The sequence below is a fragment of the Tachysurus vachellii genome, chromosome 2 (assembly GCF_030014155.1).
Source record: "Tachysurus vachellii isolate PV-2020 chromosome 2, HZAU_Pvac_v1, whole genome shotgun sequence".
Classification (NCBI taxonomy): Eukaryota; Metazoa; Chordata; class Actinopteri; order Siluriformes; family Bagridae; genus Tachysurus; species Tachysurus vachellii.
In genome coordinates, this window is record NC_083461.1 from 8205240 (window position 1) to 8220080 (window position 14841).

General features: G+C 37.6%; 1 protein-coding gene across 2 annotated transcripts in view; it reads left to right on the top strand.

Annotated features, from left to right (window-relative positions):
* ptprea (protein tyrosine phosphatase receptor type Ea) overlaps positions 1-14841 on the top strand; it is an 86495-nt gene that overhangs the window by 23900 nt on the left and 47754 nt on the right. The window contains exon 1 of one of the 2 annotated variants that reach the window (XM_060895434.1): positions 5731-5892. The exons of the other annotated variant lie outside the window; for it this stretch is intronic. The gene's annotated coding sequence lies outside the window, so the exon portion shown is untranslated. Of the gene's footprint in view, positions 1-5730; positions 5893-14841 lie in introns of those variants that run through there. 2 annotated transcript variants of the gene reach the window in all.

Sequence of the window (14841 nt, forward strand, 5' to 3'; positions counted from 1 at the left end):
TCAAAATCAGCCGTGACATTCTTTTTCTTCCTCTTTTTCTTCCTCTTCTTTTTTCTTCCTCTTGTTTTCTTCTTCTTCTTCTTCCTCTTCCTCTTCTTCTTCTTCTTCTTCTTCTTCTTCTTCTTTTTCTTCTTCTTCTTCTTCGTCTTCTTCTTTTTACAACTGCTAAGTGATTTTTGAAACACTTCATACAATGAGCGCAACAGTACTCTATGTAATTGTAAATGTATTTGATTTTATTGTTTTGAAATAGAACGCATGCCTAAAACACAGTATTCATAATCAGTGTTTACATTTTCACTCATTTTCTACTACCAGCAAAACTATATATCTTTACATACATAGTACATAGTACATACAACTTGCAAATCTTTATGTACTTGTGGAATGTAGAATGCCTTTATTTGTCATATATACTGTAAAATTATATTACTGTAAAATACTTTTCTTAACATATCAATGGGATTTGGGGTCAGAGCACATGGATCACCATGATACACCGTTCCTGGAGCAGGTAGTGTTAAAGGCATTGCCTAAGCACCCAATAGTGGCATCCTGGTGGTATTGGGGCTTAAAACTCGTACCCCAGAGCCTTAACCACTCAACTAATTATTAGGTTTGGTTAGGTTGGTAGAAAGTCACAAATAGTGTAATGAACTAAATCAAACTCTAAACAGTTTACCCCAAACTACACTGTGTGTATGCAGGAAAATCACACCACACATCCAGAGTTTCAATATTTGGATGACCTTTATGGAAGGAAACAGGTAAGAAATCATGTAAACATTAGCGTAATACAAGAAGACATTTCACAATCTTTGTAAAGCCACATACTGATTTTGATACATATCTGCTACAAACACATTTATATATAAATATAAGAAGCAATTCCACACTATGGAAGAATTCATTCGACCGAGGAAAATGAGTAATTACAGTCCAAAACAATCAAGAGGAAAAAAAACATATTTGTTAGGGCTTTAGGGCATTGCTTGGTTTAACAGTGTTTTTGTTGGAACAGAAGTAGTGCCGGTGTTTTGATAAAAGACTTTTCTTTTCCGTATAGGCCATGACCTGAATTGATGTCTTTATCTGTTTGTACAGACAGAGGTGAAGTGTTCTGGAAAAATACAATTTTTGTGAATAAAATTTATAGCCAAACAAAAAAACTATAAATATGGAAACAGGTGTAAACACAACAGCTGTGGCATTGTTTAGTCCTGCTGGTGCTGTATTCTGAATGGAGACTATTAAGCTAAAGAAATGGCCAAAAGCCTGTGTTTATTGCTCGCAAATGATCTAATTACAAAGCATGACTGACATTTCATGTCCTGCTTGAGGGCTTTAAACACAAAAAAAATACAATTCCAGTGTTTTGTCTCTTGTAATGGTCTGTTTACTCATAACATAATAGTTCGGTACGTGCAATGATACATCAGTAAGCGTTTTTATCTGGCCAGGTTTGTAGTGGTTCCTGGCCCACCACTCACACACACACACACACACACACACACACACACACACACACACACACACACACACACACACACACACATATCACATGCACAAACATACATTTGCACATTTACATCTTTGGGCAGTTTGGTGCAGTTCACCTACTGTCATGTGAATCATATGGAAGATGAAAATCTGGACATACAGTAAAGGGGACATACATACAGTAAAGAAACCCCTGAAATGGAGCTGTGAGGTGGCAAGACTACCCACTGCTCCACTGTACCAACCCCAGTGACTGGGGTTTAAAAAATAAAAAAAGAAATGCATGGTATAAAGCCAGGTTTCTCCTTCTTCACTAAGGATAGAGTTAAGAAGCCTATAATAGGCTAATGATTGTTTGTGGAGTCCTAATCTGCACAACCCCAATTCTGTAGAGTTCTGTGGCCTCAGCATAGCCTTTAATCTCCTGTGAGTGTGCTGGGATAGAGAGTTTCATTGTTAGCCTCCCGTCCTGTCATCACAAAGCAACAACAATCTTCATTGTTTTTGGCACTTTCCTGTGGCAGCTGCTGTAGTAATCTGGCATGCTTCAGGATTTCCATAATCCTGCTTCTGAATTAATGAGGGTCTAATCTGAGAGGCATTTATGACCTTTATTCATAGGAAAGTGTAACGTCCAGTATTTTGTTTTTGTCTCTCGAACTAAATAAATGAGAATACAGTTGGTGTACAGCTCCGGTATTCAAGCTTTAATAAAGCTTTTTTTAATAAATGGGGCCTTCAGGTCTGATAGAAGATACTAGTGTCTATTGAGGTATAGAAATTAAATAGGTATAATGGAAGTTTTACACATTTTTCCACACTTTCATTTGGAAATACCATTCCATTCCATTCCATTCCATGGTTTATTTGGTCTGCTGTTTGTGGCACTAAAATGTGGCACAAACAGAGAGTGGCAATAAAAAGACAGAGAGTGCATGTGAGAATCGTGACAAGGCTGTTGCATGTTGATGCATTGGTTTTACCACTAAGTGCGTGTCTACGATGTAGTAAGTGTGACAGATACTTTCAGTACATGAATCTTAAAAATTGCTGTGAGTTTTTAGAGTTCTAGAGTAGAAATGAGCAATAAAAATGGGCATTGTTTTGAAGGTTTTTTAAATGTGCAGTTTATAATCTTTAACAGTGTTGACCTGGTGTTATCATGCCAATTACAAAGATACGTTTGAAAACTGGGGCACGGTGGCTTAGTGGTTAGCACGTTCGCCTCACACCTCCAGGGTTGGGGGTTCGATTCCGGCTTCCGCCTTGTGTGTGGAGTTTGCATGTTCTCCCCGTGCCTCGGGGGTTTCCTCCGGGTACTCCGGTTTCCCCCCTGGTCCAAAGACATGCGTGGTAGGTTGATTGGCATCTCTGGAAAATTGTCCGTAGTGTGTGATTGCGCGAGTGAATGACAGTGTGTGTGCCCTGCGATGGGTTGGCACTCCGTCCAGGGTGTATCCTGCCTTGATGCCCAATGACGCCTGAGAAAGGCACAGGCTCCCCGTGACCCGAGGTAGTTCGGATAAGCAGTAGAAAATGAGTGAGTGAGTGCTTGAAAACATAATTTCCAGTACTGCCATGCATTGTAATCTAGCTACATTTATTTTAGTTTTTTGATAATATTTTTTTTCTGGCCCTGAAATTAGCACCACCTATAGGTAGAAGACCTGATTTCTTTAAAAAACATCTCTAAGGCCAAATATGGTTACAAAAGAAGGGCTAGAAGTCTTGTCTGTTTTTTTCATTACAATTGTAATTTTGTTCGCAGTCAGAAGAGGGCTCAAGAAATTACAAACTACCTCTTTAATGTGACTTTACATGCTTTTGGAAAACCAAAGTAGGAAGAGCTGCTTTTGAGCTAATCAAAATGGGCAGCTTGCTGGCATCAAGCAGGGTAGTCAAGCAGATAATAAACAAGGTTACTGAAGAATGCAATCACTGCATGTTTCGATTAGCTGGCTGCATTTACATGGTCGCATCTCTCTCTCTACCACATATTCACGTCTAGACGCTATGAGGCTATGTGAAAGGCCTTAGGTGGAAGCTGTGCAGACTTGCTGAATTGTCCTTTATTATCAGGAAGGATCAGATGAGGGTTTGTTGTCTCCAGGATGCGGAGGTGGAAGCTGCACTCCTTCCAGGACTGAATAAATAACATCCAAACAAAGGCTGCCTTCACAGCTTTCAGGCGTTCTGAGGTACAGAGTAGTCGAAAGGGAAGAAGGAGCAGAAGAGCCTCCTGAAAAAAAAAAAAAAACAGTGAAAGAAGGAACTTGATCATTTTCAGATTTTGCAAGGGCCAGATATAGTCAAGTTTCTGTAAGCAGAAACTTATATAGGAAACAAAACCACTCAAACTCAAGGGTCAGTTCTTTTTTTGCAGTGTAATTGTGGATGATTAAAGCATGTGTTTTATTCTACCTACAAAGCAGACAAGCTAATACAATCTTTAATTTAATAAATAGTGTCTTTGCATCTTGAAGAGACTGGCACCTGCTTCCCCAGCACTCCATCAGCTAACCTGTATGATTAATCAAGCAGAAATATATACAAGGCAGCGAGCGGTAAGAGTAACCATGGCACTGGGGTTGCTAAGCTACATGGAAACATGGGAAGGTGAGGAATTTCTCACACACAGGGAATTAGTGCCATTGATGCAATCCCAGAATGGTATTTTTGACCTGATGCCATGTTAGCAACCATGTGTTGTCTGTAGAGTAAGAGAACGAGACCTCACCCAAACATCACATGAGGAGATATTCAGCTTCTGTTTATTAATGCACCCTTGTCCATTTTCCATTGGTATTTCCATTTGGGAAAAGACACCATCTTTATACAATACTTTAGATTTTAATCACATTTAAAGGTGCAGGATGGTGTCATTTTTACTCCTGATAATAAAAAAGGATTTGTAAATAAATCATAAATGCATTATCTAACCCAGTGATGGCCACTTCTATGTTTTGGTTGCCTGGAATCCTGAGTGACTAGTAAATAAAAAAGTAACACAAGTAATAAGGCTAAGTTTGTTCAATTACAAGTTCCTTGATACAACTGGACTAAGCAGAACAAATGCGTACATGATTGTGTATAACTGTCTTACATCAGGATGTCATTGGCTCATGTTTTAGTTATAAACTGTGGTGTTCTGTCCTTGTATGACATCTTATTTGTTGGTGTCTTTAACTGTACACAGGAGAGTTATACTCAGACTACTTTGGGCTTTGGGCCTTGCTTAAGGACCCATCAGTGGGGATTTCGTGGAGGATTGAACATGTGACCAGTGTTTAGAAGCCTTTATTTTGTCACATATACATTACAGCACAGTGACATTGGAAGTTCGAAGTCAGAGCGCAGGCTCAGCCATGATAAGGCAGATTGACAGCTGATCACTAACCATTAACCATTTGAGCCGCTGTTGATGATTCTAAACTGATTGTTATTCATAATCTATGTATGCTATTTAATCAGCCTTGTAAAACTCATCAAAATGAGGACTGTGGCAGGTGGCGGGACTTGGTATGAGTAGCACATGCTAAAGATATGCTGTTCAGGTACATCGCACATACTTGAAATATCTTATGATTAGACAAGTTCTAGATATTAAATTAAATTAGTAGCAAAGTATTCTACAAACCTGTGTATCAAGCAGCCTTCCTGTGTAAGGAAATAGTTCTCTCAACCATCATACAGTTCCTCTGACTCTAGTCTGTCCTAATAACTTATCAGCTTCAAGGCCACCATTCATCCTTCTAACTCAATACTTTCCTGCCAGATATGTAACTGTTCCCTGAAAGTCTGATTAGGTATCAGGGCTTTAGAGCAAATTGGCAGTTTTTGTGTGAAAATCACAAAGTAACCTTTTTTCCGAAGGACACTCTGTCAAAGAACTTGGCTTAACTTACTGGCAGTTGCTGAAGCATCATGGGAAACATGATTTTCAGTGAACAATAGCTTGATATTTAATCTGTAGGTCACTGAAAATCACCTGTCTGCAAGTTTACCAAGTTTACTTTTTACCACTAAAGCCTAGTTGATTTCAGGTTCCATGTTCGCTATGCCATTAAGAGAAAGACAGTCTTGTGCTTCTAATGTGAGTAATATTGTATTATATACTCGGAATATAAGAAGTTCTCATGTGAGCTAAATTTACACGTGCATTCACAAGACCACAAACACCCTGGTTCCACACAGGAAGTAATGTCATGCATTTCTGTTCTTCTGGCTCATCAGAGAGTTCTGGCATCTCTTCAAATGCCTCAAGCTGAAAACGACAACAGCTGCCCGGCTCCGCTGATCCTTGACTATTAAATTTCTGTTCTGTCTGTAAACTTAGCAGGATTTCAGGAGCTCTTGCAGACAGGACTCACTCATGATGCCAATTTAATTGAGGTACATTCATTGCCAGCCAGTAAGAGCTTTTCTTTTAAACTTTATTTGTCTGTGCATTTTGTGTGGGATTTTCATGCTAGACTGGTATTTTTATGAATATTTAACATCAGAAAGTTTACCACAAAAAAAAAAAAACAACAAAAAAAAAATGTAATCTTGACCTCTGTAACTGTGTGCTGAATGTTTTATTATTCATTAGAAGTTTTTTCTTGTGCATTTGTATGGTCATGTGCAATTACAAACCACTGGCTATATTTTTGTTTGGGTTAAATGGTTTTATGTTGGGTAATATAGTTGCTTTTTCTTTCTCTTATATACAATGATGTTTATGTGGTCCGTGTCTTAAAGGTTGTAAGTTCATGTACACATAATAAAGTCAAAACAAACTGTAGAAAAGAGTTTAAGAGAGAAAATGAAGATATGACTTCCTCTTTTCTTGATGCAATAGAGAGAGCGAGAGAGAGAGAGAGAGAGAGAGAGAGAGAGAGAGAGCTCAGTATGTGAATTCCAATGTTTCTCAAAAGTCTGATGTTATCAGCAAATTTTCTGCTTAGTCTGGCGACAGATTGTCATATAACCTGAATGAGTCACAGGATGGAGAACGAAATAGTGAAATAGCAAAATACCAAATGAATGAATGAATGTTCTCATTCTTTTCCTGCCTGTTTTCCTTTTCTATCATTTCTTCTAGTCCTGGTCTTCTTCTTGAAACCAGGAACTGAGCTGTCGGTAAACATCATTTATCCAAATTCAGCTCAGCTCCATCAGCTGTCTGGTGCTGCTCTTCCAAAGCTTTTTCTGATTAATAACTCTCACTTGGCCTCATCAGATACCCGCCTGATTAAATGGCTCTCCAGGAAGTGGATTCATCAGCTAAGCTCTTTCAGCATTTGAGTTAACAAATATAAAGTGGAAGAATCGGCAGAATAATTACAGAAGGGAAATTTTCTCAGTGGTGCTATAATATCAGTATGTTTTGACACTTTGACAGTATTTAAATATTGATATACTGAGTATGAATTTAAATAAATGATTTAGATTTTTGGATTACTTCTGCAGTTCGTAGAGATGAATATTAGCGTATTGATATGGGCTTATGGAGGCACACTTTATGTGCAGTGTACACTGCTTAAGTGAACGAGTCAGTTTTTTTGAATCTCATGATATGAAACAGAGCTTAGAGCTCAGAGTATCCTGAATACAAATCCGATACTGACATCCTCATAGAAACTGAGCCTAGTCTGATGGTTTTCTTTGTGGGGTTCAACACATAAAATACAAAAATATACCAAATCTCCTCTGATCAATCCTGGGAAGTATCAAAACTGATACCAAAACTTTGGTACATTGATGAGAAATTTTATGTCCCCACATTTGGCCGAAAAGTCGGATACATGGTGTCGGATGGTAAAGTCTAAATCATTGATGGATGTTGTCCAATCAGTCAAAGTGCCAACTCAAGAGCTTGAATGTTCACATCAAAAGTCAGACTGAGGGAAAATGTAATCTCAGTGACTTTGATCATTATCGGTGCCAGACAGGTTGCAGGTTTTAGCATCCAATCCATTGCATGTTACCAGAATGAGGACTAAGCTGCTTATCAGTATAAATAATACCAATATGCAATATTAATGTCAATGTCAATCAATAATTATTCATAGTAGCCATGAAATGTCACCTATTTTTTTTCTGTCATCACAACAACTTAATTTTTGTGAGCTGTTGCTCATTGTAGTGTCAGACGTGATATGCTTTTTGATCAGCATGTTTGTAAAGAGCGTTTATTAGAGTGATCATAGTTCTCCCTGTAAGCTGAGAACAGTCTGACCATTCTCCTATGTCCTCTCATCAACAAGCAATCAAGGACACAGACAGGTGCGGTTTTTGTTCTGTGTTAAAATCCCAGCAAATCAGACATTTTCATAAAATGATATTACTTATATTTGTGTTTTTCCTCTAACCTCATAAATGGAATCCTAAAGCTACATAAAATTAAGGATGCTTAGTTGATGAATAGGAATAGGAGCAATACAGGGTGTATTGTGCTTGTGCTTGTCTACAGAAAAGAATCACAGGTAGCAGGTGTGTATGTGTGTGGTTGTGTGTGTGTGTGTGTGTTGTGTGTTCTCACATTTGAGAGAGCACATACAAGGAAAGCTATTTTTAACCTCAAGGTAAAAAAAAAGGAAGATATATACTCTATATAGGATTGTGCTGAGCAGAACACAGGGTGCAGAAAGCTGCTGATTTATGAGCTGCTGTTATTTTCTTCTGTCCTGTCAGAGAGATTCAGATCCTGTTCTCTTGCCCCCTTTTCTAGTTCTCTTTCCTTAAGCCAAGTCAAATTAAACCTATTGCTCAAAATGTCTGTTGGGACAGTTTCCAGAAGTTCTGCATAGCTACTTTCATCCTAATCAGTTGTCAGGGTTGTCATTCACCAGTGATTCAGGACCTCAGAGGGATTTCAGAGCAACTCTGAACCAGGAAAATACAACAGCTTTTATCTTAAAGAGGAGGTGGAGCTGAGCCCTGTTACTGGGTATGACACACTCTTTTGAAGACTGTGATTGGTTGTCTAATTAAAAAATCTGGTCTGTTATAAGCATTCACTTTGTCTCTATAGCCACGTTCACACTGCAAGTCTTAATGCTCAATTCGGATATTTTGCTCAGATCGGATATTTTTTTTGTTTGGCTGTTCACATTACCTTTTAAAATGTGGCCTATATCAGATACCAGTGTGAACTGTTTGGTGTTTCAAACTGACCCGCATGCGCAAACGAACAATAACAATGACGTCACACGCAGCACGCCGTTGGCGAGGTTATGGAGGAAGTATTGTATCATCTGGTGCAAGCAAACATATCATGTAATGCTATAATGTGATGTATTCAATGCAAACATTATGAGCTGGTTCACGTAACCACTTTATATAACACTCTTAACACACACGTTACCAGTCACGTTTGTGTCACGTTTTCGCCGGCGGAAAAAAAAAAAAAAAAAAGGCATAATTGTGACGAATGTCGATGTAGATTGACGTAAAAGTCGCATCAAATCCGCCTTGGCTGTTCACACTGCGGCCACATTGGAAAAGATCAGATTTGGGTCTGATTCAGGACCACATATGGAAGTGGCCCAGATCTGATTTGAAAAAATCAGATCTGGGCCAGATTTGAGTGTTCACACTACTCCTGAAGAAGTCTGACCTGGTCACTTGACCCCAAAAAAATCGGATTTGGGCCACTTTTACCTGCAGTGTGAACGTGGCCTATGTTAAGATATTTCAGGCTATGTCGTGTAGTGATTAAGTTCATGACCGATCATATTAGACATGCGTTAACATCTGTATGTTACACATGTAATAAATGTAATGTAAATGTAAACGTAAACATATTCGACACAGTGCAGAAATGTAATAGCACCAAATTATATCAATTCTGTTGCTATGACATTTCGGATCTGTTTTGGAGATGTTGGGGTATCTCTAAATATATATAAATATATATAATATATAAATATATATATATATATAATATATATAAATATATATATATATAAATATGTGTATATGTAATATAGTCACAAAAAATAATCCCTACACGAATCTAATCTGTAGCATTTTAGTATTATTATATTACTATTATTATATTATTAGTATATTGTATACAATACATTTCTTCTCCCTCTTCAGCTTTGGCCATTTTCTCCTCTGCTAAAGAAACTCTTAAGCCTCTTAAGTGTCCTCCTCACTACTCCTAAGACTTTTTGACCTCATGAGCTCTTTTTAGGGATAAAATGCCTAACTTTTTAATAACTTTTATCTTTACTATGATCTTTTCTTTAATTTTGAAGGGAAATACCAACATTTCTATGAATATTCATCGATTTTCTTCACTAGGAGCAACTTTTTGCATTAATACATTTCATGAATTTTGGCCCATGCTTTTAGGAACCAAAATACAAAATAAAAGTATGTGAAAAGCAAAAGAAACACTAGAACTGACACTTATCAGATATCAGACGAAGTGTGCACTTTCAGTGTTCTGACTGAGGACTGGGCATGGGCACAGTGGACCAGGTGCAGTATCCTGCCACAATGCCCACCTTTCTTCTGCTCAGGACTATCTGAGTGTGTGACTGCACTCAGGGACCAGCTGATGAAGAAAACACAGCGGAAGAGAGGAAATGAGTGATAAAGCAGAGAGAGTTCAGCCAAAAAAGCACTCTGATGGAAACACCAGGCAAATTAGGGAAGCCCCTGATTGATCAAGAAAAGTTTTTTCCCCAGTCTTTTGTAATGGCAGAATACAGCATGACCTCTGTGTGTCGATTATATGGGTTGTAGATTACAAAAAAATCCAGCTTAGCAAAGAAAAATATCATAAATCTAGTATATTCTTTTTTTCATAAGATGAAAATAAACTAAATACAGCGCCGCATTAGTTAATCCTCACACCAGACATCAAAATAAGGAAAAGGTTATACCAGTGTTTTTGCTGTTTCCAGATGTGTTTCTCACAGAGGTTTAAACTTTTCCGAAACCGCTGAAGTCACAGTAATTTCACAAACAACGTACAGAACTTACACAGAATTGTGTGAAAAACATCAGCTACAAAAAAGCATTCAATGAGCAGCGGTTTTGTGGCAGAACTGCCTCGCTGATGAGAGAGGTTAGAGGAGACTGGTATGAGGAAATGAAATAACTTCTCTTTTATAACCTTGGTGAGTAGAAATACATCTCAGAAGGCAGAACAAACTGACCCTTCAGGTTCCTAGATTTAGCAGGCCTACATCAATCAATAACATCAAATAAGCTGCTTCCAAACCGAGTATGTAATGGATATAAAAAGCACTTCAATATCAATATCTCTGAAAGTATACTGTAACATATCAATATCAATATCATGACCAACTATCATCATATTACCAGTTCTAGATTGAATTTTATTCTTTTGTTGTTATAGGGGTGGATTTATTTAAACATTCTGCAACTTACAGGTTTTCTTTTAATTTAATTTCTTTAAAAATTTTAAATACATTTTTTTAAAAACTAAGTAATTCATACAGCGCTATATAGAATAGAATAGAATAGAATAAAAAAAAAAAATCATAGGTCATCACTTCCACTTATCACACAAGGGTGTGAGTTCAAATCCCATGTCCACCAAGTTGTCACTGCTGGCCCACTGAACAAAGCCCTAAACCTTTTGGATAAGGGTTAGTGAGATAAATGTAGGTTACTCTGAATAAGGACCTCTGCCAAATGCTGGGAGTGTAAATATTTAACTAATTTACTATGCAAATAAAATATAGTTTTTTTTCTTCTCATTTCATATATACACATGCATGCCAGGTCTCTTGCATGAGAAGATGTCTATTATTAAAATCAGGCCTGTCTTTTGACAGATTGATTAAGTGGAGCACAGAAATGAGGTCTTTGTGGGACAGAAACATGACATGTGACTGGCTCTGACTTTATGAGATGCGGTTTGAAGGCGAATGGGACCTGGTCTGGTTCAGAGTGTGCTACTTCCTAATCATTGCTCTGAGGTTTGGGCAGAAAGAGTAAAACAATAATACATAAATAAGCAGTTGGATGTCACTCCAGATCTGCCGGTGTCTCTAGTTTCAGAGTATTCCTAAATAAACCTGCAGTGTAATCAGTCTAAAGCCTACATTACTGTGTTATTTATCATTAAACCATTCTGCAATACGACTGTGAGATATAATTTTTTGAAAGCTGACTCACAGTTGTTCTTTTCAATATCTATTCCTCTCATCTCTAATTTTCCCACATGGAGATAAATTATAACAAATGCAGCCCTGTAGGGCAGAGATAACTCTGTAGGAGTTCAATTAGTGCTTGTGATTCTCACAGAGATTAAATTCTTTTCTAGCAGCGATGAGCTTGCTTCCTAACTCAGCACTGCACTGTATATAAAAGAAATTAGTCAAATAGAAATACATTTGAATCGATTCAACAACATTTATCTTATATAATGACCCTCGCACTCATGTCCCTGCTGAGGTGGGATGTGGTAGCCTAGTGGTTTAGGTGTTGGACTACCAGTTGGAAGGTTGTGAGTTTGAATCCCAAATCCACAAACATGCATTTTCTTATTAATATTCATACAATACTTTGTGAATCGTCAAAGCAGCTAAATTAACACTTGCGTAGCATTTAAGAACAGACATTGCCATAGAGCTTTTTAGAAATAAGAATATTATAATTAGACTTCTCATGAGCACAACCGTGGCAAAGAAAACTTGGAAAAAATACCTGCTACATATCACATACACTTCATATCCGACTGATTTATATGATCTAGATCATCACACACTTTCTCCCACATTCGTCTCCTAAACCTTCACAGAAACCTTATGCACTTTATCCACAGATAACTCGAATCTCAAACCTCCGAACAGCTGGAGTGTCATGACACACATGGGTAGCACAGAGCAAATGTAAGCACCACAATTGACTGGGCACTTGTCCTACACGTTTAAAAGTGCTATAACTAGATTTCACGCTCTGTTAGTCATCGGTCACAGCAGGGTTCTTTTCATCTGGCACACTAAAGGTCACTTCGGCACACCTTTAGATGGCGCTGAGGCGGAGAGCATGCTGGGGAAGATAAAAGATGCATGTCTTCATTGATTAGATTGATAAATTCACATATAAGTTCTCAAATCAAGGCTTTAATTTCAGTTTTGCTTTGTTTTTGTTTGTTCTCCTCACTGAAAAAAGTTTGCATTGTATACATCATGTTGTGCGTGGTTCTGGACCCAAAATGGAGAAAGTCATGCTTCTGTGGCGTTGTGTTTGAATGCTGAAAGGCAGCATTGTTGTTTGAAATAAAGCGACATGTTTTGTCATTGAATCAACACAGAGCTTTTAAATCATGCAGCTGGCTCTATATTAAAAACCATCATGACACATGCTAATGTGCTCGCCATTATGCAACCTGATTCTTTCAGAGCAATAGTCAGCGATACCTCCGTCCGTAACCCAGTAGAAATCTAACTCAGTAAATCAACCTCGGTAGCAACTTTTATTTGGGTCATTTTGTATGTGTCAGAGCATGACATTTCATTTCCCCCATTGATTTGAGGACACCGGGATCCATTACGCTACTGACACCCGGACGGAATGCAGCCACCTTACCCACGATGCAATGTAAAGGATGGGAAGAAAAAAATAATGAGCCTATAACCCCCTGCTCCGTCTGGCAGCTAAATGAGACCATCACCATAGCAACAGCATGGCATGTACATGCACTGTTTTTTTTTTCCATATAAGCCTTGCTGTTTTCCCAGGTATATAGCTTTCCTGCTAACTCTCTTCTTACTCACACCCCCTGCCTCTCTGTCTCTCCCCAGTCACGCTCATTTAAATGCGTATATGATCTTTCCTGGCGTTTTTCTTGCATTACACCATGATGGGAAACAATTTTTTTGTTGCCGCGAAGCTCAGTGCACTGCGTGAATTTGGTTATAATTTGTATAAACAATGTAGGTAAAGATCAAGTAAACAGAATGTGTAAACATTTTTGTCTTTTATATAAAATGTGTAATGCAGAATTACACTGTTTTATCAAAGCAAGTAAAGACAGAAATAGTACACAGTAAAGAAATTAATAATAGAGATACATCTCAATCATGAACGGTCTTTTAAAATTCAAACGATGTTAATCGCCGACATAATAAAAGTAAACACAAGACTACAAGGGTTTCAAAAATTCTCATCCTGTGATTATCACTGATCTCTGATGACCCTGGAAAATGACAATTTAGTTTATTTTTGTCATCCTATTCGTTAAAAATTTTACTGTGACCATAATTCATTTTATATCACAGGTTAATTAAATTCTCGAATCTGATTGGTCAGAAGATGCTGATTCATTTTCTATAACAGCAGCTCAGACAGCAGTTCTGGCTATAATTCAAATGATTAATGATGCTTTATACGTCTGTCCTCTTTCTTATATGTACAGTATGTTACTGTTTCTATAGTAACAGCGCATTCACAGCAACTTGGATGGTGGACACTTCACTTAATCCGAGTCTAATAATAAACAGAACTAAAACATGTTATTTTATATTAAACATATGCACACTGATATGTCATATATGAGTACAGCATATTTCTTAAGGAGATGTTTATTTAACATGTATGGAGGGAGTTTGGGGTGTCATAGCTTTGTAATGATCAGTGATTTTCCTGACACGAGCCCTATTCACTTTCTCAGTAAAATCTCAGGTTGCTTTTTCTTGGTATTATTAATTTTAAGTGGGAGGAAAAAAAGGCTGGTGAGAGAATGCAAGTTTATAGCTGCTATAACATCAAATAAAAGTGATAACAAGATTGGAGTTATTGTAGATTTTCCTTAACATTAAATGTAGCTTTAAATGGTTATAAAGCATGATGTAGTGTTTATTAATAAACTAAAATGGTAATTGCACGCAAATTGCTGGGGTGTGAGGAACATATTATTAATGGTGCTTGCAAAGCAACATTCTTGTTATTGTGCCGGACAAAACTTCGCCGCGTAACTTGTCCCACAGCTTTTGTCCTAGCCCCATGAATGTTGTGTCAAATCGACCAGCTCATTGAGGAGAGGTGTGCTATGACTTTTATAAGAGATCCAACAAACGATGTTCGCACAGCAGACAAAAAAGCGGGCAAAAAAAATCCCATAGAAATGAACGTGATGTCACGTGAAAATCAAAAATTAGCACAACATGGACATGTGACATATCAAAACAATCAGCACGATGAGGGGAACTTGCCACGTGCAAGCACCATTCACATTTTCTTCAGGAAATGTACATTCTAATTAACTTTTATTATCTTTTCTTGTTACTATACTTTACTGCCAACTTTAATGTTCACATGTGCAATATGTTAAGTGCAACTACTGTCTACTACTTCAACTAAATAGTATTT